Source organism: Eschscholzia californica, unplaced genomic scaffold (genome assembly GCF_041429995.1).
Source record: "Eschscholzia californica isolate CP2 unplaced genomic scaffold, dmEscCali1.0.p SCAF_1, whole genome shotgun sequence".
NCBI classification, from domain to species: domain Eukaryota; kingdom Viridiplantae; phylum Streptophyta; class Magnoliopsida; order Ranunculales; family Papaveraceae; genus Eschscholzia; species Eschscholzia californica.
In genome coordinates this window covers 52,611,822-52,637,394 of record NW_028238198.1, presented here as the reverse complement: position 1 = coordinate 52,637,394, position 25,573 = coordinate 52,611,822, and the positions used below count along the sequence as shown (strand labels likewise).

The 25,573-nt window shown below is 38.1% G+C and overlaps 1 pseudogene; it reads left to right on the top strand.

Annotated features, from left to right (window-relative positions):
• The first annotated feature begins 3,416 nt into the window (after positions 1-3,416).
• LOC147567566 (uncharacterized) lies at positions 3,417-25,304 on the top strand (annotated as a pseudogene).
• The last annotated feature ends 269 nt before the right edge of the window (positions 25,305-25,573 follow it).

Below are 25,573 nucleotides of genomic sequence, written 5' to 3'. Positions count from 1 at the left end.
ACTTTTTCCACCAATTTCAAATAAACCCTATAACCCTCATCCTAATCAACTTCTTAACTTCTTCAATCTTTGCTTCTTTATACAAACTTCTTACCATGACACGAGTACTATAATCATCTACAAAGTTCTAATCACCATTATCATCTCTCTTAAACAATTCACCATACACATCGTGTGCAACATTAGTTCTACAAAACTTAATTAGGTTATCCAACAATGAACAATCCATTACAAGTAAAAACTATTAGGTTCATTGGCATCAGATTTAGGAACTTTTCGATGCCCAAGCTTTACAGTTTTGTTAAGCATATCTCTCACTTTCTATATGAACCCTAACTCAAAATCAGAACCCTAAAAAAAAAAAATCAAAACGCTCTCTATTTCTCTATCATTCCACCAACTAATCAATACAAAAGACTAGAAACTGAACAAGTATCTCTACAAATATGTAAATTTGCAACACTAATTGTACCATAAAACAAAAAGCTTCATCTTCTTCTTTCCATTCAATTTCCTGTACTAAATATTATTACATTAATCATCTCATATGGAGCATAAAAGGTTGCTTTCTCCATTCCATTGCTCTCTACCCTAATGCAATTGTCATATCCTAATTAGGCCTAACCCGAAATAAAATGATTGAAACCCATGCCAATGTTCCAGAAGGTTGCTTTCTCTCTCTCCACGAGGCAAACTTACCAGCATCATTGGAGCAATGATGAGTCTAGATGGAGAAACAAAAAAAAATCTAGCCTTTGGAAAAACTTCCTACATAGCCACCATTGTTATCCGCATAAGAAGAATAAAGAAATTAACAAATTTATGAGAAAGTTTTCCAGATTTGTTTGGTTGCTTCTCTGAATTGATTCGAACTACAGATTTTATGAGAAATTAAAAAATGACCTGATTGCTAATTATCCATATTATTTTCAACTTTATGTGTCATTACCCATAATAAAGTTGACAACTTTGGTTTTTTCAAAATGTTGTTGGCTTTTTTAGGTATTGTGTATTTTATATTGACCTAAATGGCCATTTTTCCTTAATAAAGATGAAAGTGTGACTCAAATCAAAGATTCATGTCCAAGATACAAATCATGGAAAATCTTCTTATATATATCTTTAAGATACAGATATACTAAAATCAGAGTTAATTCTATATTTATGTTATTTGTTTCCATCTAGGGAGCTTCTATTGGCGTCTCCCAAGAGAGTTTGACTAAGGTCAAACTCTGACGATTGTAGGCGCCCCACATTTCGGACTGACAAAGCTTAAGGCCCAAAGCATGTCTTCGGACTGAGCCAGTCCGAGAGGTGACAAACCGTCCAGCCCGAAACAAATCAGACTAGCCTAGTCTGAAAAGTTGAAAATCATCTGATTAGGGCTCTCTCTTCAAGCTATGGTTTACTTTGATTGAAGTTATGTTTTTCATATCTCTCATGGATTCAAAAGCTGAAAACCAACATAAATGGTTAGGGTTCTTTTTTTCAAGTTATGATTTTCATGGATTCAAGCTATGGTTTTCATCCTTTTCCATGGATTTAAAACCTGAAAAACAAAAAATAGTTAGGGTTCTTCATTTCAAGCTATTGTTTTTATGGATTCAAGTTACGGTTTCTGCTTTTCATGGATTCAAGCTATGGTTTTCATTTCTTTCATGGATTCAAAAGCTAAAAAACCATAAACAGTTAGGTTTCTTTATTTGAAGCTATGGTTTCCATGGATTCAAGCTAAGAAATTTTTTTTTCTCATGGATTCAAACGATGAAAAAATCATAAATAGTTAGGGTCAATGTAATCGGGCAACGGTAAGTCAAATCTCTGGTTTCAGAGAGAGAAAGAAGAAAAGGAAGAACGAACGAAAAAGATGAAAAAGAAAGTGGGGTGCTCGGAAGGCGCCTCTCGAGCCGTACGGGGTCCCCGCCTAGAGACGAGAGGCCCCTACAATAATTTTGGGAGGCGCCTACGGAGGCACCCTTCCATCTATTGTAATATTCTTCTATTATAAATAAATATGGAGATATATAGTTTTCCTCAATCAAAACCTAAGTGTTTTATCCATATTATTATTGATAAAATTCCAACAAAATCACCGAAATTAGAAAAATAATTATACACCGAAACCTGTACAAATACCAAGAACATATGAAAAACAACACTCTTTGTAGAACCTCAATTCAACTTCATGCCTCAGGTCGGTTTAGTTCAAATGGTTAATTTTTTTTATTGATCTTTGGTGATTACTTCAATAGTATATACTCCCTCTGTCTCAAATTAAGAGACCCAGACTTAAAATCCTTCAAAATTTTAAAATATTTTTTCTTCCACTTATACCCTCATTTAATGTTCAGATTTGTGTGATTCTCTTTTTAGACTAAATCTAAAATGAATTTCTTTACCGAAAATAGGTGGAGGAAAATTGGATTTTAATTTAATGGTCATATTATTTTGAGTAACAATATAAATTGTTCCTAAAAAGTGGATGGTATTTTTTCTTCCAAATTAGATTGTTACCAATAATCAAGCAAATACAAATAGACTTCTATAGAATTCCTCCATTGACACAAATATTTTCACAAAAAAATTGTTGAAACTTGAAATTTTTTTGGAGGTAAATTTAAATCAAACTTAAATTTAAATTTTTTGGAGGTAAAATTTGGTTGAAACTTAAATTTTGTTTTTGAGAGTAAAATTAGATTTAATCAATTAAAAAGTATGCCGCCAAAACTTGATTTAGACAAAGAATACAAAAATTTTAGCTCTATATATGTCATGACTTTCATCTTCATAAACAGTGTACCCTTTAACTAGAGTAATTCTTTGTTTACCAAACTAGAAATTCAAGTCCATACTTTCTAAATCTCTTTAGTTCTTGATGTCCGATCACCATTTGAATCCCTCTAACTTTGGTTCCAAGAAAAAAGTTTCAAATCAACAACGTCAAAATATTCTAGATTACCTCTAGATTAGAAGCGATAATGGCAAACTACGGAAAGGTACAATTAGTGAAATGGCAACTTTATTTTCGCGCGATAGAAAAACCATACATCGAATTTGGAATCGTGCTCAAGAATGCATCACGAAAGGAGAAACTGTTGACGTATCTCACAGATTTTGTGGGCGTGTTGGTCGAAAAAGAATTCAAATTGATCCTGCTAAAATTAAAGAGCTTCGTCCCCAACGGCGCACAAATATTCGTTCCATGTCAAATGATTTGCATGTTTCGAAAGATAGACTTCAAAGACGAATAAAAGAAGGTATGCTTCTACCACACTCAAATGCCATAAAACCGCCTTTGACAAATGAAAACAAGACTTCGATTTTGTTTGTCGATGCTTGATCCAAATAGTCTTACTACCAATCCAGTTTTTCGCAATATGTACAACTATATCCATATTGATGAGAAATGGTTTTACATGACTAAAGAAACTCAAAAATACTACCTCATCCCTGGAGAAGAAGAACCGCATCGTACTTGTCAAAGTAAACAGTTTATTAGTAAGATTATGTTTATTGCAGTTGTCGGTAGACCAAAAACTGATTTCGAAGGTAATGAACTATTTTCAGGAAAAATTGGAATTTTTCCATTGGTATGTAAAGTGCTGGCAAAGAAAACAGTAAAAATTGTGTTGTCGGTACTTTAGAGACGAAGCCAATAACATCTGTAAATAAAGATGTTATTCGATCTTTCTTGATCGAAAATTTTTTGCCAACAATAAAAGAAAAATGGCCGCTTGATAATCTACCGGGTACCATTTATATTCAGCAAGATAATGCAAAACCTCACATTAGCCCAAATGATGTTGAGTTTTGCCAAGCCGTCTCAAACATTGGACTTGATATTCAATTGGGTTGCCAACCACCAAATAGTCCGGATTTGAACGTCTTAGATCTTGGTTTTTTCGAGCTATTCAGTCCTTACAACATCAAGAAGGACCCAGGAACATTAATGAGTTGATTTATGCAGTGGAGAAGTCATTCGACAACTTACCGTCAAAGATCCTCAATCGTAATTTTCTAACTATGCAACAATGTATGATCGAGATAATGAAAGTGCATGGGGGCAATAACTATAAGATCCCACACATTGTTGGGTTTTGTGTATCCTATACACTAACTAGTGTTCTAAGCGGAATCTCAAACATCACATGTTTAACACTAGATTGCCCAGGATCATTATGCATAAACTAATCAATGAATTAGAGAGGGATAAATACCTTAACGCGTTTTTCCCTCGAACCATTCCAATCGCATACAAAGATCGAGAGCTCCAATTGTGGCTCCTCTACTTGAGACACCGAGTGAATAGACTTGATCTCCCTTCCTTTCAGACTGCTAGGACTTACTAGAAGGTTGAGAAGAACTCTTCTTCTTGACTAGATTGATAGAACGGGAGCTTTTTCTCTATATTCCTCTCTCTCCAATAGCTGTATATTCAGAGAGAGAGAGAGCTGTATATTTTTCCACTAGAGAAAAATCCACGCCTTTTCTGTTCTCAACTGACCCAATATATAGACAAACCATAATTAGAATCTCATTCAGATTAGGTTTTCTATTTTCGGGTCACAGAAAAGATAATTACCAAAATACCCTTTTGGGGTACTTTGATAATCTCTTAATTGTGGCCGGCCAGGGCAGCCCACCATGGGCCTTATATGGCCGACCCACTTACTGTGGTCGGCCATCACATGGCCTCCCCAATGAGCCTTCCTTCTATTTTGTCCCGAATCTCCATTCGGACCCTTTCGGCCTTTCCAGTTGGATCCCATCCAACTTTAGCCAGTTCCTGTCTAGTTAATTCTCTCCGATTAAGCTACCACTCTTATGTGTAACCCGTTGTAGGATCCGGTCTATGTTAGCCGCGAATCAACTCCTTGATCCGACGATCGTAGTTGGCTTCTAGCAAAGCATTACGACCCCTAATTGGACCGGACTGGATGATCTTTACGTGTGGTCCTCGTTATCCTAACTGACAAATTGATCGCATTGCCACCTTGGTCGAAGGACACTCCTTCGGAAGGACATCTCCTTCAGACCGAACGGATAAATCCTTCAGTCTCCCACTTGTACTTAGAACAAGTGCAATGCTCGATTCCCATGTCGCTTAGTATCTCATCTAATACGTCACACCGTTCAGACTTTCTTGATCTGGAGAACAACTGTCAATTCAAATGATTAACTCTTAATCCATTTGAGTGCGGCCACACATTTTCCAGTTGCTTCTCCTCAAGTGGCCCGGAGATACTTATTCCTAACTTAATAGGAGGACATCATCCAGTCTTGTACTCCCACTTAACTTCATGTCTATCCTGTCTCCCCCAGTATTCCGCCTTTATAACCTCATTTTACGGCGCGGCGTTTGACGGTACCAAAGTTCGACATTCCTTACATAAGATGAGTGGAGCACTCATGTTTACGGAATCTCTCCAATCTTGCCTATGAGAGTTTGTGAAGTTTTTAAACTCCTTGAAAGACTCTCATCTTTGGGTTATTCAGTGTAGATTCACTAATCTACACCCATGTAATTGACTTAAATACCATATTCCTATAGCCCATGGAACTGCGCTATCAGTCAATTCCCATGCTAGTCTTCTTGAGTCATTGTTGTCCATGCAATGACCTGGACTAGGGACTCAATAATGAATCTATTCCATGTTCACTTAGTAGGGTTCAATTTACCAGATCACGTATCTGATAAACCTACCTGGAATGCCTCATTATTTTTGAACTGTCATTAAACACTAAACCATGATTTAACGACGAAATAATTAACTTATTTCTGATAATAAGAGTTTGTAAATCTTGAGCCTTCCCGTGTAACTCCTTACACCCTCAAGTTTACCAGTCTAAGCTTTTCAGGAAAGCTTTATGCCTATGACCTTAGTATTACCACCATACTTAGTCGAAGGTGACAGTTTAGTTATTAGATCAAATCTATATGGATTTTGCTTGTTATCATCCGATGATAACCTTCAGTATCGCCATACCGAATTAAAACTTCCCAAGTTTTAACTACTTTCTTTTATTTGTAAAGTTTGCAATAGTCTCTGCCTGGAACCCTTCCAGCTTACTGTTCTTCCAAGTCAAGATTGTCATCTTATTCTGGAAGTTTGCAACATATGACTTTTCAACCTTTTATTTTCATACCAAGATCTCACAAGTTATTCTCAAGTACTTTGTGTGATCCAGATCAACTCATCTGGATTTGATTGGTGACGACCATAAATACTCCAAGTATTTTGCGACGTCGAGGCGAATGCTAATCATGTCCCACATCACCGATCTTATGCCTTTTGCATAACCATCTTTCTCATGCATGCTTGCTCATCAGAATCCTTCAGATTCTAAATCTTGCTAAGCTGTGTGCCATGAGACTTGGGTAGAAATACTCCGTTTGAGTGTTTCACATTGGACTTTTCAAGACTCTTTCTTGAACAAGTCTTATCACCTTCTCGATCCATCTCCATAGATCTTTGGTGCCCAAAAGCATTTCACCTTTATGTGGTCCTTTTATTGAGTCAGTTCTAAACTATTTTCAACATCAGAATGTTGTCCTCAATCTCTAGTATGTCGTCTCCATACCGGACCAAAGAAAACTGGGTCACTCCCACTAACCTTCTTGAACTTCTTAAATTCAAGATTCCTCTTCATTCCCAAAGAAAACAACTCTTGTATTCTTTGCTGAATCGAAGATTTCAACTCCTAGATCTTTAGTCATGCTCTGGGAAACACCAATGTTTCCATCCTCGTCTGTTTTTCACTTTGAAAAACCTATTTGGACTTAACAGGAACCCTTCCTTTAAGTAAATAGACCAAGTTCCAAACTTGATTTCAGACATGGATTCCATTCTGATCATATGGCTCCAAGCCATGTTTCGGAGTGATTCCGTCATAGCTTCTGTGTAGCTAGTTTTTTTTCTTCTTCAGCCGGATCTCCATCCTCTGAGACACATTTATGAGCTTTCAAGGTCTATAAGGGGTGTGAGCAACTTTAAGACACTCTCAACTCCTTGAAAGTTCTCCTGCGAATCACATTCGCTCTGCGCGGGAGGATCTCCGAGATCTACCATCTCTTCCTCTATTCCCTTTTCTATCGACTCAGAATAGTTAGGAATCGCGACTTCTGACATTTGTACATCACTGTCAGTATTGTTGCTCAGATCGAATTTCTTCGATATCTAATATTTCTCCCACTTGTCTTCTTGAAATAACTCTTATTTCAAGGAAGACACCATCACGAGCAACAACCTCCTTGTTTTCTGATTGCTTATGGAAGAATCCCCAATATTTATTTATCTCATAAATAAATATTATTCCTTGATATGCAAACTTGGTTCTCGGAAACCATTTACGTTTCATATCTATAGACCTTCAGAAAAGACCACTTTTGGAACCCTTCCAAACCCATACTCTTATGGTGTCTTTTCAGCTTTTGACGGAATATGGTTAGCTAGGAAGAACGACCGTGTTTGAGAATATATCCTAGAAAGTGTTCGGAAGATTGGCCTTAACCCATCACTGATCGACTCATGTCTCACATGTTCGATTACTCCCACTAGACTCATCATCCATATGATGTGTTTGTGGAGCTAGGTGAGAAACTATTTCTCAACTTCTTTTTGATGGTCATCAAATTTCTGATTCAAACATTCATCATCTCGATCCAATCGAATGACTTATATTTTCGTCAAGTGGATTCAGGTTAACTCTAGTTAGTATATTAATAGTTTCACGTACATATGTATGTACAAAGACTATTAGTTTACTAGCCATTTCTCTCTTTCTAAAACGTGACTTCGTCAAATGGTCTCGTTGAACAAAATTCACATGTGTCGTATGATTCAAAATCATTAGACTTAGAAATCCATACCATTGGATCTTCTTCATATGTTTCATGTCAATTTGACCAATGACAAAACATGAGTTGACCTCTCTGAATCCTTTGATTATTGCCTATCGTATCATTGTTAATGCTCTTGGTTCTCTAAGAACCTTTCGTTAATTTAGCACTATTTTAAAACATCTGATGTTTCTAGAAGAACATAATAACGCTTATTAAGTTCTACCTAGATTAGTGTCTAAAAGAAGACTTTGATCCCTTTCAGCATCCTTAGCAACTCTTTGCTTCTGCTCCCTCTTGGATCCTTTCTTCTTTCAGTCAAGTATGTTATTTCCACGAAGGAAATCTACACAACTTGCTAGATTAACTTAATTAACAAAGATATAAGAATCGGAATTCGTAATTCCTTTTCTTTTGTCTTCCAGGTACTCAGGGTAGTTTCCTTGAATGGCCTAGCCAAACTTTTACGTCGACCCTTTAACCTTTTGAATCATAAGAACTCTTCTTATATTCTTTCGGTAATTGAATCTTAAGAACGTTTCTTAGATTCACTTTTCCTTAATGTTCTTTTCAAGACGACTTTCTTAGAGGCACCATCCTCTCCATTCACGACTTCTAGTGGAACTCTTCCTTTAGTTGTCGAATGGTTGTGCACGCATCCATATCATTAATCTCTACGTGAGAGAAGAATTTTATGGACGTTCACAAAAGACTTTGGATAATCATATCCTTAGTCGTCTGAAGAAACAATGAACATTAGGAATGATATATTCTCGGACGTTTTTTTTTTATTTCGAATTCGAGAACGTTTCTCGGATTCTTTTCCAATCATGAAAATAATTTTCGTTTAATTCCTTCTGAAGGAATGAACGAAGGTTGGAAAACTATTTTCTAATAGACATATATCCTCTACTATTAAAAGAAAATAAAACAAAATCCTAAAACTTATTATCATTGCAAAAACAGTTTTTGCCATATTATTCAGTGAAAACCGTCCCCCTTTGAATAATATGATTCCAAGATCCCATTCCTGTGAAGTTAAGCGTACTTTGGCACTGCCCTTAACTCCACCCTCCTGGGTGAGTAACTCCTTACTGATCATATCTCATATGACTCTTGGTTGATGAATAACACTTATGTGTTCAATTCATCCTTTTGCCTCGAAATCCAAAATCCTTTTGCTGACTCGTTGAGAATAACCATTTAGACATGTAGACCTCTTCATAGGTCTACCCGTATTGTCCCGAGGTAAAACATGGCACCCTGCTTTGGCATGACCCACCATCGATGAACAAGGGCGCAACAGGTGTCTTAATCTGGGTAGGCATTACTCAAAATTCTTTTTTGGGACTCATACGTTTTTGTTTGCATGCATTACTGTGAACTCTAACATAATCATACACGACATAAAACGTAAATAAGTAAATGCGCGCGAGAAAATAAATCAAGCAGACATGATCCTAGTATGGCCCCTAACCTAAAAGATCTAATCTTCTTAGGTTCTTTGCTTGTTTAGCCTCCGTTCGCCTGGATCTCCATCCTCGAACATCCATTGAATTCTCCCACTCGAACCACGATCTCATCCTTTGGCTCTTCAATGGACTCTATTGGACCCTTAACTCTAATTACAAGACTCAACGATTCGCAGATCGTATAAAACTTGAAATTAAATTAATTACATCGAGCACCCATCCGTGCTTAAAAACAAGATAGAACAATTCTATGGCCATTCTAGAACCCGCATTCACATCCATACATACATAATAATATGACACTCATAAAACACCTAAGCATGTATGAGATTCGCTTCCTTAGGTCGAATCTAGGTTTGCTATGTTCTAGATAGCTATTCGGGAGATACTACCGACATCTCTATGTCTAACGTGCCTTAAGTCCAACTAATGGCTCGTTAGGTTTTATCCTAAAAGATTTTGAAATCGTTTTGGAAAAACTCCGATTCAGGCTTTGGTTGGCCCGGGTCGCTTTCGGAAAAAAAATATGGTCAAAGTTGGAAAAAGAAAATAGAAACCTTCCACTTAAGTCAGGGCCCAAAAGACCCGAGTCTAACTCCAAAGACTTAAGTCAAACTTGGTCAAGGAACCCTTTGACTAGCCCAGTCAAGTCACGGTCCAGGTCCGAGCCAAGGTCGGACCCGGATTGGCACGTTCCAGACCGTGCCAAGTCCTCGGGTGGACGCGTCCTGGCCTTAGGCCAGACGCTTCCCAGCCCCACATACGCGTCCTAGACGCTCTGTCCAAGCCCATCCATCTCGGACTCCCAGTCCGAGACGGTTCCTGGTTTCACCAGACGCGTTCTGGAAGGAACAGTCCCGGTCGCGTCCGGATTCTCAATCCGAGACGCGTTCGGACTTCTCTGTGGTCGCGTCCTGAAGACGCGGCCTCAAGTGCCAGACGCTGATCCCTCGGGATCCCTGTCCGAGACGCTCTCGGACTCCCAGTCCGAGACGCTCTCGGATGCGTCTTCCTGTCCGAGAAAAACTCGGACGCGTCCTATCCGAGACGCTCTCGGATTCCCAGTCCGGGAAGGACTGGGACGCGTCCTGGTCAGTCCGGCTCCTGGACAGCACTTTGTCTCCTTCCAATTTTCGATTTCTTCCATCTTTTTGCTGCTGTTTTTGATGAATCTTCATCCAAAAACCAGCAATTTTGAAAACTCTTTTCAAAAAATCATCCAGTTTAAAATTTTCTTTTGAAAACTCTTTTCAAAAACTCAAAATTTTAAAGTCCTCCCATTGAAACTCTTTCAATTTTCTATCCGATTAAGTCTAAATCCAATTTAAACTAATCAATTTCATGTCCAAATCCCTATTTAAACATAAAATCATCTAATCAATCAAGCTCGAATCTAATTCGACTAGTCAGAGATAGTTTCATGCAACCGGCTCGTGATGCCACTGTTGGGTTTTGTGTATCCTATACACTAACTAGTGTTCTAAGCGGAATCTCAAACATCACATGTTTAACACTAGATTGCCCAGGATCATTATGCATAAACTAATCAATGAACTAGAGAGGGATAAATACCTTAACGCGTTTTTCCCTCGAACCATTCCAATCGCATGCAAAGATCGAGAGCTCCAATTGTAGCTCCTCTACTTGAGACACCGAGTGAATAGACTTGATCTCCCTTCCTTTCAGACTGCTAGGACTTACTAGAAGGTTGAGAAGAACTCTTCTTCTTGACTAGATTGATAGAACGGGAGCTTTTTCTCTATATTCCTCTCTCTCCAATAGCTGTATATTCAGAGAGAGAGAGCTGTATATTTTTCCACTAGAGAAAAATCCACACCTTTTCTGTTCTCAACTGACCCATATATAGACAAACCCTAATTAGAATCTCATTCAGATTAGGTTTTCTATTTTCGGGTCACAGAAAAGATAATTACCAAAATACCCTTTTGGGGTACTTTGATAATCCCTTAAGTGTGGCCGGCCAGGGCAGCCCACCATGGGCCTTATATGGCCGGCCCACTTACTCTGGTCGGCCATCACATGGTCTCCCCAATGAGCCTTCCTTCTATCTTGTCCCGAATCTCCATTCGGACCCTTTCGGTCTTTCCAGTTGGATCCCATCCAACTTTAGCCAGTTCCCGTCTAGTCAATTCTCTCCGATCAAGCTACCACTCTTATGTGTAACCCGTTGTAGGATCCGGTCTATGTTAGCCGCGAATCAACTCCTTGATCCGACGATCGTAGTTGGCTTCTAGCAAAGCATTACGACCCCTAATTGGACCGGACTGGATGATCTTTACGTGTGGTCATCGTTATCCTAACTGACAAATTGATCGCATTGCCACCTTGGTCGAAGGACACTCCTTCGGAAGGACATCTCCTTCAGACCGAACGGATAAATCCTTCAGTCTCCCACTTGTACTTATGAAAGTCGTTTTCTGTTGTTTGATTGGTCCCACTTAAGTGCGAATATGAGTTTCTGATGGGAAAAAAAAAAGTAGGAAAATGTGACCCAAAATTTTACCACAAAAAACATTTGAAAAGGGTTTTCCCACCCTAATTGACTTTATACGCTCTCTTCCCGTCTCTATTTCAACTGCCCCTGAGAGTTCTCTCCGCCTTCTCTCTCATTGAGACTTGCAGAACCCTCTCTAAAGTTGATGGAGAAGTATTTAGGATTAGGTACTTTTATAGTGTTTATGAGCTTAAACTCTCAAGAGATCTGAGTTGGGATAAAGATGAAAAATTTAATTTGTGATTCTGAATTACATGAACTCTGAATTTCTCCTGATTTGTTCTTGAGATCTGAGGATTTATTTGTTCTTTATTAATACGGTTGTGATCAGAGGGTGTAGAAAGATTTGAAGAAGATATATTTTGTGGAATAACATTATTTGAAATATCATCAAAAGAGGAATTTCTACATTCTTCAAAATCGATTTGCTATTATGGTGTTTTAAGAAATTTCAGTTTCAAACTCAACTTCTTGGAATATAATGGTGCCTTTGATTTTAAGCTCTGGAGATTTGAAGTGTGCCCAAAATTTGTATGATGAAATGCCTGACAGACGTATTTGTTATCACCTTGAACATATGTGTATATATAGAGTCCATTTCAGTAAATCACCTTGCATGTCTTTGTCTCTATCTGTTTTGAGTTTGGGTTTTAAGTTTCAAATTCATTTGGGTTTGTAGGGAACTTCTTTGAAAAATCAAACGAAGCTCCATTACTTCAATCTCGTAAGTCCAAACTAGAGTGAATCTCAACTCAATCTCTTTAGAGTTGCAGGAATTTACAAGAACATCATGGATTGATGAAGAATTGCAGATTTGAGTTGGGATATTGAGGATGTCAATGAATTGATAAAGATTTAGTTTTTGAAGTTTATAAATACTGATTTCCACAAGACGGAGAGAAAGGGAGAGGTCGGAAGGAAGGAAGATTATGATTTTTTTTTTTAAAGGCGCTCCAAGTTTTCCCGCAACTAATCAAACACTGGAACTTGATTTTAGATGGGAAAAGTTATTTTCTTTCCATTATCCTAGAGAGAGAAACTAAATCTTGGGGTTCATTTGACCATATCTAAGAAGAATTGGTTTCCCTAGGATCATTTGGGAAGAAATAGTTAAACAATATTGGGGTTCATTTGACCATATCTAAGAAGAATTGGTTTCCCCTCCCAAGTCCATTATCATAGAGAGAGAAACTTATCACCTCTATCTCTCTCCCAATCTCCAAATATGCAAAGGTGTCTCTCCAAAAATGAGAAAAACCTAAAACTAAGTAGTTTTCTCTCTCTAAAAATGTCAAAGGAAGTTTCTCCAATAAGTAGTAGTGACAGACCAAGAATGTCAAGCAAAACAACAACAACAACATTTATCTATTTTATAGTAGCTTTATATGGTATTTCTTTGTATTACACCATTGGTGCCACCCAAGTTTCTTCATTTGGTTTTCTAGCAACAAATACCTCAGGATTCTTATTTGGTCTTCTTCTGATGTTATTAATGGCGGCAATTCTTGTTGTGGTAGTAAGAGCAACTGTAGTTACATGGATTACTGTATTAGTATTACTTGCCTTTGCAGGTAAGAGAAGAAAATCACTGGTTCGTCAAGGTAGGAAAATCACTACTGAAATTTCAATTTATGCTGTGAAAATTATTATTGAAGAACGGAATCTCATAGCAATATCTTTACTGATTTTGGGTTTAATTCTTCTGGTTCAAAAGAGAGATTTGATTAATAGGAATTTTCCATGAATCAATCATTTTGGGGAGGAGGAAATCTTGATTGTGATTTGTTAATTGCTTAGTTAGATCAACTAATGACTGAGATTAACTAACTAAATTGACCTCTGTAAATTATTTGGAACAGATTAATTAATGATATCAAATTAGAAGAAAAATTAATTATGTTTGTGTTTATGATAGATGAATTGAAAGAGAAAGAATAGATTGGATGAAGATAATTTGGTTTTGTGATCTTTTGATGTTGTTTGGGAGGCTCAAAGGCCTGGTCATTTCTCTTTCTGTCTTTCTGGTCGTGCACAATGCACCTTGTTTTGTTTATTTTCTTTTGGGTTATTTTGACATGGACACTAACTGTTTAGTGGTATTTAGGTTTCACCCCGTTTTCAAAAATATGAGTTTACACCCCAATTGTACAAATTTCGATTAAGTGGTGCTTGTGCCAGTGACATATAGGATGGATGACAAATTAAGGTAGTAAGGGGCGGAACCAAGATTTTAGGTCTGGGAGGGCAGACCCTCAAGAGACCTAGAAACTAGTTTAACATGCCACACCAAGCCTATCTTGCCACTGTCAATCTTCAAACCCAAGTGAAGCATCACTAATGAAGCTAATACAACAGAGACAACAACATTTAAGTTTGTATCAAGTAGTCATTCAAATTATAATGCAGTTTCTATAATCTTACTACGCATGCTCCGAATGATCGCCCCTGCAAAAAGAATAACTTAGACTTATTCTAGCATGACATAGGCTTACTAATTCCTTCTGCAAAATAGAACCTAAATTTACGTGACTGCATAGCTTTAAATGTCTTTCGGGTCTGGACTTTGCCCCTGATCATGGCCATTGCTCCCAGGGTTGTTTTTCGTTGGCTTGAACTTAACCAGTTTAGCTAGGACTTCTCCTTGGGCTCCTGGTCGTCGCTTTCGCTATCAGGGCTGGTTTCGTTGGCTTGAGCACACCTAGTTTAGCTAGGACTTCTCCTTGGGCCCCTGGTCGTCGCTTTCGCTACCAGGGCTGGTTTCGTTGGCTTGAGCGCAACTAGTTTAGCTAGGACTTCTCCTTGGACCCCTGGTCGTTGCTTTCGGTACCAGGGCTGGCTTCCTTGGCTTGAGCGCAATTATTTAGCTAGGACTTCTCTTTGGACCCTTGGTCGTTGCTTTCGCTACCAGGGCTGGCTTCGTTGGCTTGAGCGCAACTAGTTTAGCTAAAACTTCTCGTTACGCCCCTGGTCGTCGCTTTCGCTACCAGGGCTGGTTTCGTTGGCTTGAGCGCAACTAGTTTTCGCCGGGACTCCTCCCGTACTCCCCGGTCGTTGCTTTTGCTACCGGAGATGTCTTGTCTGCCTAAGCATGACTAGTTTCGCAAGGACTTCTCCTTATACCCCCGGTCACCTTTGCTAGGACTGTAGGTTAACTATGACTTCTCCTTAGGATTCTCAGTGGGGACCGCGTTTCACTCGGGTAAAGTGAGTTTAACTAGGACTTCTTCTTATAAGGTTTCTGGTTGTTGCCTTAGCTACCAGAGCTGCCTAATTTGCCGGCTTGAGCACGGTCAGTTTAACTAGGACTTCTCCTTGGGACCTTGGTGAAGGGTCAGTTTTACTCGAGTAAAGTTTCAGTTTAACTAGGACGTACTGCTCCTTGAGGCTTCTGGTCGTCGCCTTAGCTACTAGAGCTACCTATTTTGCCGAAGCAAAGTGAGTTAAACTAGGACTCCTCATTTTATAGTGTCGCCTTTTTTCTAAAATATTTTGTTTATTAATAAAATATGTAGCTTCTGCCGCCTAATGGCTTTATTCTCAAAATAACTAAAAGGAAATTAGAAGTGATGGTAACCTACGTGGTTCTTGCTTTTCAGTCCTGCATGTCTACCGTGGGATCTCCGTAGAACACTTTATTTTTTTTTTACGGTGGTCGGGTTAGGTGTTTCCTCTTCACAACCCTGGGCGGAGATTAGGTAACATTCTCTCGCTACTTCTTATTCCCTCTGGCCGTTTCTATGAGATTCATTCCGGGGATTGGGAATTGCTTAATGAGGTGGTTAATAGAGATTATCGCCCCTGACTCTCTGATTATTAGGTTATTGATCAAGTCCCATTATGACAGAAGGGAACAAACAAAAAAGAAGTCATCACCTAAAAGTCATTAACGCACGCTGATTATTAGGTTATTGATCAAGTCCCATTATACATCCATGATTCAAAAGTCCAAACTGGATTAGCAATTGAAGCTAACAATTAGAGAGATGAGTCTGTAATGAACATTACACATTAAGTGACTCTTGCTACTCGATAAAAGAAATGGTAAAAGATATAACATGTCCGCTTACAGGTTTCTACTACTAAAGAGTACAAAACTAATTTTTAGTAACTGATTCGTATATCCTTCGCTTTTCCTTAAATCCATTTCGTAGCTTATATTTTTGCGTATTTAACTTTGAAATTGAAATATGACAATTTGTAATTTCAGGTAATCAGGTGAACCGAAAAATGATGCTTACTTTAAAAGCAAGTATAATGTATTGGTTTATAAAACAACCGACTGAAGAGAGACCTTCTGGAACATCAGCCATCAGATAGCGAAACTGGGAGTTCATTAGAAACCATCTCAAACTCAACCATCAACTACACTACTCAGAGACTTCCTGAATAGAAGATAATGTAAACGAATTATCAGATTTGTTTCTTTTATATAAAAGTATGTCAAGATTTTTTACTTTGACTTTTCTTGAGTACTCCCTCCGTCCCAAATTGATTGACCTAATTTTTATTTTGGATTGTCTCATTTTAGTGTCCTATTTCTAAAAATAAAGGAAAGAACTTTTCGCTCTTTCCAATAATACCCTTTACTATATATTTAATGACAACTTTATTTAAAAGTAAGTTCAACTTTTTCATTGTAAATTAAAAAATTCATGAGGATACAATTGGATTACTGCGAGATTGTTTTGCTTTCACCAATGAGATATACATATTGTGTAGCGTCGAAATGCTTGATATAACTCACAAGGGATGTTTTCTTTACTTTTGATCCAAAACTGCATAATTTTGATCAGCTTGGTTGTGTTAGATATGGTTACCATATCTACTCAAAGCTTCCCTTGATCAGCTATGAAATGCATCAGCTTTTACAAAGGTCCCTTGATCAGTTTTAAAATAAGTTTGTCTTGAAGAAGCTTGGCAGCAGAGAAAGAGGTTGAGGGCGATGAAGATTGAGGAAGGGGAGAAGAACTGAACGTGAATGCGGTAGGAGAAGGGTTTTGGGTGTAAATGGAAAAAAAATTATGAATGGGAAGCAATGACATGAATGGGGAATTGAACAGGCCATTAGTTAGGAAATGAATTGGTAAAATACATCTCTTACATGCGAGAGAATGGGGAATTGAACCGGCCATTAGTTAGGAAATGAATCCGTTAAATGCATCCCTTACTTGAGTAGGCAATCCAAATGGTTAGATTTGTCTCTGCCATCATGTAAAATTGATCTATGTGGCAGTGCTCGTCATCTTTTAGGGGTATTTATTTCGTCCGAGTAAGCAAAACAAGTCTTGTTTTGTTATATCTATTATACAAAACAGATCCTTGTGACTAAGACATAATTAATGTAAATGAATGTGACTTGGCAATGTGACTAGGATAAAATCTACATACATGGACATGACACCAGAACATAATTAATATACATTTATCCTACCCTCTAATCTAACGTGGATCCAACCCTTTGATGTAACGCCCCACATACTACTACTGCCCGTCTCTCTCTGTGAAACTGAAACGCCAAAACCTCTCATCTCTCTGTAAATTCGTTCAACCTTTCCCGCCGATGATGTTCTTGACTGTTCTTCCGTGAATATGTTGCTTCATTATTCATTCCCTCTTTTATGTCTGAAGAGGGTGAAGATTTCAGTTACAAGTTTCTAAGTAAATTCCTCATTTACTCTTCTTCACCTAATAGTCTCCTATGAAACATCTTTTCACTCCATAGATGTTGCACGAGTGAGAGAAAAATATGTCGAAATCTTCATGACGAATTAAAAAATATCTGCATTTTAATCTTTATGAGGAACTCAGTGAACTAGAATCAACAAAGAAGATAGCGGTAAAAACCTCATCACAGAAAATATAAATTTTTATTTTCTGATTTTCCATTTTAATATTATTTTTCTATTTGCATTTCGCCCATTTAATTGGATCTGAGCTTCACTAGATATTTTTAGATATTATATCTTGTAAATTAGAAATTGTGGTCAAGATGTTTGATAAAATGCCTCAACTAGAATGTTGGAAAGAAGAAGATGTTTGAAGGGAATAAAATTAATGGTACCGTAGTTGTTTACTTAACTAGCAACTTGCTGATTTTGTTTTGTGGTTCATCTAATACTTTTTCCTACTTCCAAAAATTTATATTTTTTTATACGAACTTTTAATTGAAGAGATTTTAGTAAGATTTTGTTTTGTTCCAGAGTTACCTTCCCTGTAGTAACAACTTGATACAATTATAATACAACCACTTCATATAATCTTCATATTAGTTCAGATTTCAGGAGAGATACCATATTATTGTTTAAAATTGCTTGTGATAAATCTATTGGGTTCCTACTGTTTGCTCATTTATCAAATTTCTGTTTTAGTCGATAATATATGATCTTGAAACAAACAAATGGTATTCCTCTTCTATTGTCATATTAGTACTCCATTGAAACCCTAATCATTTTCAAGTTCTCGTATTGGTTATCAGTCTGGCATTGGATAACATCATATGCTGAAAGGAAATCGGAGCACGAAAGTTGGAAACACTCAAACAGCCATGTCTTGCCGCTTCTTATCATGGACGTTGTATACCCGTACAAAAAGATGTTAATCGATACAGATGAGCCCCATTACAAACTTATGGTAAGCTGTCCTTTTTTCATTATCTTTGTTTCCTTGTGCACGACCGTATAGTAGTTTGATTCCGTTATTGTCATTAACCAGGTGAGGAAAATCAAGGAAGAGAATATAAATCATCTCAATTGTTACTAAGTGCAGTTTCTTTTCTCTAATTTTCAGGGTTCTCGTTTTGGATCTATCTAAAATTTGTAAACATCTTTTAGCTTCCACTTTTCTTTACTCGAGTGAGTAAATTGACTTTTCTAATGTTGTCGTGCGTATCCTTTGGATTTTTAGTTGTTCAAGTAACCATAGTTTCAATACATTGTTTACTTTGTTTGTTTCATCCTAGCTTACATCTCTGCCATTTTTCCCCAATCTCTTGCCACTACCAGAACAAAATATTATTTCTTAAGATGACACAATGACTGAGATTTTAGCAAAACTAAAACCATTTGATCCGAAGATCAACCATCTCTTTCAGGTACAATTTCTTTATAAGTTACACTGACTAATATGTTTTTTCATTTGAATTTTATAATCTGGTGAGATTTAACTTATCCATCTTGATACTGTAGGAATTTTTTAGGTTTTTTTTGTCGTGATAGTTTTTTTATTCATCAATTAACTTCATAGTGATGTGGCGTGAAAATGCCACATTTAGGTCACTTAACTTTGATTAGTTAGTTATTTTCGAGTTTTATTTCTAATTATGTATGTGTTTTTATTGCTAGGTAGTTTATTTGGGGTTTGGCGTGTAATTCGGAATAAAGAGAGCGAATTATCACATTTTCATCTTATGCGGCAAAAGGGAAGAAAAGAGCACCAGGGGTATTTTGGTCATTTTGGTCAAAAGCAGAAGTCAAACAACAAGTGAAGTCAATGACGAGTCCGACGGTGAAAACGGAAGTCGATTCGGAGTTCGGACGGAGAAGTTGTGAAGGAAAGAAGCCGAGGTTCGGTCTTGAAACAACGATTCGATGAAGGCACTCCCTTGCTTTAGAAAGAAGCCCAACCCAAGAGCCCAAAGAGGAAGAGAATAATAGAGATTCTATGGGCACCTTTTTGGTCCAAGTCAAAATGGCCTAAGACTTAGTCAAGTTTGACTAAGTCAAGTCTAGGGTTGTGTATACACAAGTGAGAAAAATAAATCAAAAGGGGGGAATTATTCATCATCTTCTTCACCAAGAAAGAGGAGGCAAGAGGCTAGGGTTTTCAAGTTTCTTCATCACTAAGTAGAGCTTGAGAGAGAAAAAGAGAGGAAGGAGAAGGAGGAGTGCCGGCCAAGGCAAGGCCGGCCTAGCCTTGGCCGGCAGCAGCTCGGGCTGCACGGCAGTAGCTCGAGTTGCTCGGGAAATCTGCATTCGAGTAGTTCGAGTTGCTCGACTGGAGCAGCATATGCCGGCGGATAGCAGCTCGGGATCCTTCAAGGGAGCACGGCAGCTGCTCGGGTTGTGGCTGCAGCAGCTCGGATGGGAAGTCTCCAAGACAATAGACATGCATATAGGCACGACCCGACCAGTAATGGGAATATGCGATTTGAACCTGACCGACCTCGGATGACCATGGGTGAATACTGACAGATGTATAGAGACGGTCAGACTAGAGATGGATATGGTCTTAGGGATTATGAGCATGAGGGTAACCAATCCCGTAGGAGTCTTCGAAACTATCAACAAACATTTGGGTTGACCGCACCTTCATGTATGAATTTGTCATTTGATAATGCCCGTAGTTCTATTACCAGTGATCGACCATGTCGAAGTCTTCGTGACTATCGACAAGCATATATGAATGGCTCATTTAGTGATGAAAATGAAAATACCCAACTCGATGATTCCACTCAAAGAGTCGAGCCTATGTATCTACATGAAGGTAGTGAGGAAAGGACCATGGAGACCATTAACCCGGTTTGTGCTATTTGTGGGAGCTTAAGCCATTTGACCGAGTATTGTCCCATGCCCCGTGTTCCGCGAGAGTCTTCATCTAGTTATACTCATATGCCTTATTACGAGGAGACTTCTCAAGATAGTCTCCAAGCATTCTTAGAGTACCAGACTAGATTTAATCGAGATGTAACTGAGATCACGGAATGGATGCTCAAAATTGTTGATAGAATTGAGTCGGAGCTTATCGTCGACGAGGAAGGGGTTAACCCACCCCAAAATCAAGAGGAGACTAGGAATGATGGTGAGGGTAATACACCTAACCCTAGTCTTAATTTAAATGTCGAAGATGCTCCTGGTAGACCCTTTGAGCATGAATTGATCGATGACCCTTATTGCTCGCTACCTGGACCATTATCGTCTCACCATGATAGGATTACACTAGACTTCGATGTTCAAAATGATAGCTATATGAGCAAGTTTGGGAATGACACTATTCTGAACTTTCCGAGTTTTGACACTTGTAAGGAGTCAGTCTTAGATGCCATGTTAGGAAGGCCTGATATTATAACTGACTGTGAGGCTCTAGATGCCTTTGAGGATATTGATGACGTAGTAGTTAGAGACGTGTTGGATAGTTTTTCAGACCACTTACCTAAGGAAATCATGGACCTTAACTTGGTCCCCGAGCCTACTGCATTATCCTTAGAGCCTCGTCTGACCTTCCATACAATCTCAGACTTGATTGTTAATCCCTTTTGGGACATTTCAGATGTCTTCCCGAAGACATCTATAGACATAGTGGATGTTTTATCCACTAAGCTTGCAGATGATTTTATACCTTTGACTGACCTCTTGACCCTACACTTGTATGTTGATCCTTTTGATGACTTCTTAGTCTTCACTCCTTGTATGTATGCCTACTTAGTGGATTGTGCACCCACTAAGTTTGGGGATGGCTTCTTTTCTTTTGTCGTCTCACGTGCACTTCTTTACGTTGATATTATTGTGAGACGATTAGCACCTGTATATATTTTTATTTGGGTTGATCCCCAAATCTTTCGTCTTTTGCTTTATGATCGTTGAACCGATTAAGATAGGTTTTGATGTTTGTGGGTATCATCTCTGGAAACCCTCCACGAGACAAAACTCGTGCTCTCGTTCATACGAGAGACTCAAAGGCTAGTTGCATAGCTTGATGCAATCGAGTGATCCCGCGTGAGTGGTCATTTTTATATGGTTATGCTTATGTTTCATTCTTATTTTATTTATTGATGTGTTAGGAGCGTTTCTCAATTTGTATACATTTGGGACGTGGTTCGTTCCAAGTTTGGGGATGGCGATGGACTTATCATCAACTTGGAACTCGAATACTTAAGTCTTGGTAGTATCACTTTTTATCTCCTTCGGCTATGGTAATATCCTTCCACTATTCTCTTTAACTTATTGTACCTCTTATCTTTTGGTGAGTATATGCTTAGTACATTGAGGACAATGTTAGTTTTAAGTTTGGGGATGGGGATACGACCATTTAGTCGCATGACATCATGACCTTAGATTTCAAAAGACAAGAGGGTTCAACAAATTGACCAAATTTGAAATTTTTTGGGTAGATTTGGTATGATTCTAGTGGTATTCTTAAGTATGTTGATGCATATGGCTCTTTCTCGATAAATCTTATGCATGCTCTTAGTCTTTTCGTGAATGTTGAGTCCTTTAGTGTTCGTGTGCTATCATGTGAGTATCATCTTAAGGAAGAAGGAACACTTCTAAGTGACCTAAAATAGTCATTAGTGGAGACTTAAACCCATGTGAGATATCTGAGCCTTTTTATTGCCTTTGAGTGTACTCTTCCGCGCTAACTCCGAGTAGAATGAAGAGCTACTCAACTTCGCAACTTTCAATAGAGCTTAGACGATCTCATGAGCTCAACTTCCTTAGCCACTAGGAGTGACATCAGGATAGCGAATAAACCTTACTCTTGTAGTCCATGAAACCCGATAATGGTGTCAACTTTAGGGAAACGGATACTCCACCATCCATTCATCATACTACTCTCGAGAATGAAGGCATGAAAAGTAAAGGAGAAAGGATGTGAAAGCAAAATGTGAAAGTAAAGGTGATTTGTTGAGAATACTAGTTGTATTTTTGTTTTGGTGTTTGGGTATGTGTGTAAAAAAAGAAAAGAAAGGGAAAGAAAATGAAAAAGTGAAAAAAAGGAAAAAGAGAAAAGTGAAAAGAAGAGAAAAGAAAGAAAAAAAAAAGAAAAAAAAAGAAAAGAAAGTGTCTATATGTGTTATTTTGTGTTTGTGTAAGTGTTGTGGAAAATAAAGTATTCAAGGCAAAAAAGTCAAGTTTAAAGGTTCGTTCTTGAAACAACGATTCGATGAAGGCACTCCCTTGCTTTAGAAAGAAGCCCAACCCAAGAGCCCAAAGAGGAAGAGAATAATAGAGATTCTATGGGCACCTTTTTGGTCCAAGTCAAAATGGCCTAAGACTTAGTCAAGTTTGACTAAGTCAAGTCTAGGGTTGTGTATACACAAGTGAGAAAAAGAAATCAAAAGGGGGGAATTATTCATCATCTTCTTCACCAAGAAAGAGGAGGCAAGAGGCTAAGGTTTTCAAGTTTCTTCATCACTAAGTAGAGCTTGAGAGAGAGAAAAAGAGAGGAAGGAGAAGGAGGAGTGTCGGCCAAGGCAAGGCCGGCCTAGCCTTGGCCGGCAGCAGCTCGAGCTGCTCGGGAAATCTGCATTCGAGTAGCTCGGGACAGCACGGCTGGAGCAGCATATGCCGGCGGATAGCAGCTCGGGATCCTTCAAGGGAGCACGACAGCTGCTCGGGTTGTGGCTGCAGCAGCTCGGATGGGAAGCTCCATAGCTCGGAACGACCATCACAGCACGGGACAAGCACGAGTGCTGCTCGGAACGTCGTGGACAGTAGCTTCTAGCAGCTCGGGACCTCAAGATCATGCACGGGACGCGCGGCTGCACCTTAACTACTCAAATTTTCCGACGAACCTAGCCTTGAACCACATTGGAAAAGGGGGATTTCTCATCACCTTCTTTTCATTTATTACTTATCACCATGTTAGCTAAATCAAGTGTGTCGATTATATGGATGAAATGTGATGAATTTGTGATTATGTTTAATATGATTTAATGTTTTGATAATAAATTGATGTTCTCTTATTTTGATTACTTGTTTCAATCGTTTTTCATGTGTCTTATCAAGTACTTCGCATAGTTAATCGATTAGGCAAAGCGATCGATATCGATCGTAGTCTAGATTCAAATTTCATGTGTCTTGTCATGCACTTCACATAGTTAGGCGACTAGACAACATTTTCGATGATTCGGTTTTAATCGTTTAGGAAGTTTGTTTGACTAAGTATTATCTCCGGACATACGTAGTGCTTATGAACGTCCACCTTAGGAATCGAGACTAGATTTACATCAATCCATTCGATTGGACCGTACATAGTTATAGGTTTATTTTCATGGATTCCCGGACTTCGACACCTCGCTCACTTATTTGTCTCCCGACTTTTGTTGTCTCCCGACTCTTGTTCCTTCGACTCTTCTCTCGAATCTCTCTCGCCCGTTTACATTGATAATTTAGTTTGTTTTACTTGCTTTCTTCTTTGTTGCTTATTTCATTATAAAGCCCCCCATTTGTCTTTGTTTTCTCCTTTTAGTCTAAGTTAGCTTTTAATATCTAGACCGAGGGATAAAACCCTTCGATATCCAAATTGCCTTCCTATCCTTGGATCGATCCCGGCTTTGCCGGATTACTACTTGATACCTCCGCTTGGGTGTGCAACCTTTTCGGGTGCATCACATAGCTCATGTTTAATGTATCATTTTACTTTATTATTATTTTTATTCATTGTCTAATTTGAAGTTCTTCACCTCTTTGACAGCAGGTACAAAGCTTTCTTATACAACTCCCATTCAAGTTTTCACATTGCTGAATGACTTGTGTTTCTTTTGGTAGCACACAATTTCAATCTTAGTTCTTAGTTCCCAAAATGAATCACTTAATGTCTTGTGCTCTATTATTTTCTATCAAAATAGGTTTTCAAAGACATTGACTAACATATTTGTTATATCCAAACATATTTTTCTAGCTGTCCACTCTCCTTACGAAGATGGCCATTTTGTGCATGTTGTAGTTGTTTTCAATGTAGTAAAAGAACTCGCCAGTCTTACAATCCTTCAAGGGAGTTTTTTGTAACTTAGAAAGGGATTGTTCTAAGATGTATACTCCAGTGATTTTCAATTTAACATGTAATAAACTTATATTACCTCTTGGTTGCCTAAAATTATGGGGTTATCACCCTAATTTTTTCTATCTATCTGTCTTTGACTGTCTGTCTAAGACTCCTACTGAAAACCAAACTACAATGACTTCTGGACTTCTGGTAACATTGGTTTGTCTCAAGCATGACTTTAATTTTATCTGTAAGCAGAAGAGATTTGTACTTGGATAAACCTACACTATCTGATTTTTATTCGAGTTAAATCCAAATGTTCACAAATAAGGAGTTAGAAACCAACTTTAATGCTTAATTCTGTCAAATCCTTAATAATTAAGTTGGCCTTTTGAATTGTTCACCAATGTTCCTCCTCTTGATCAAGTAGTTACTTTGTTGTTCTTCGGTGATTATTTCCCTCTTTTGCTCCAAATTGTTTCCTCTTTTCCCATTATCAAAAATAGTAATTTCCAACTCCTTGCTTTGATACTCGTTAGGAATTGTCGCTTTGTTTGGTGATGACAATTCTGCAAACTCTTAGTTTAGTCTTTAATTCTTATTTCTATTTCGCAATTCTTTTTGTGTTTTACTTTCTGGTTTGCTTCATATGTAAGTTTCATATTTTTCTTAATATGGAGTTCTAATTCTTTTCACCATTGTCTCTTTGTTGCAGAGTAGGTACTGGAATTATAAAGACTGCTATAACACTGCTAAAAAAATGTCAGACAAATGAACTTGGAGTGGCACTAAACAATTGTATATGCTCATAAGGTAATTGTGTCCAAGAAATACCATGTGTCGCAAGCACATATTATATATCTAGGAAACTACTTGGACTTATAACAAGAAGTAGTCAAACACGAAGAAGATGTTGGGGTGTTCACAAGTCAGACCAAGTGAAAGGGCAGCTGAAGTAGAAGAACCAGAGAGTGCAGTGGATGAGATAATAAGGTGGATAAAAGAAGTTTGGTCGTACCTTAAAGAATAAGTCTTTTTCTGACA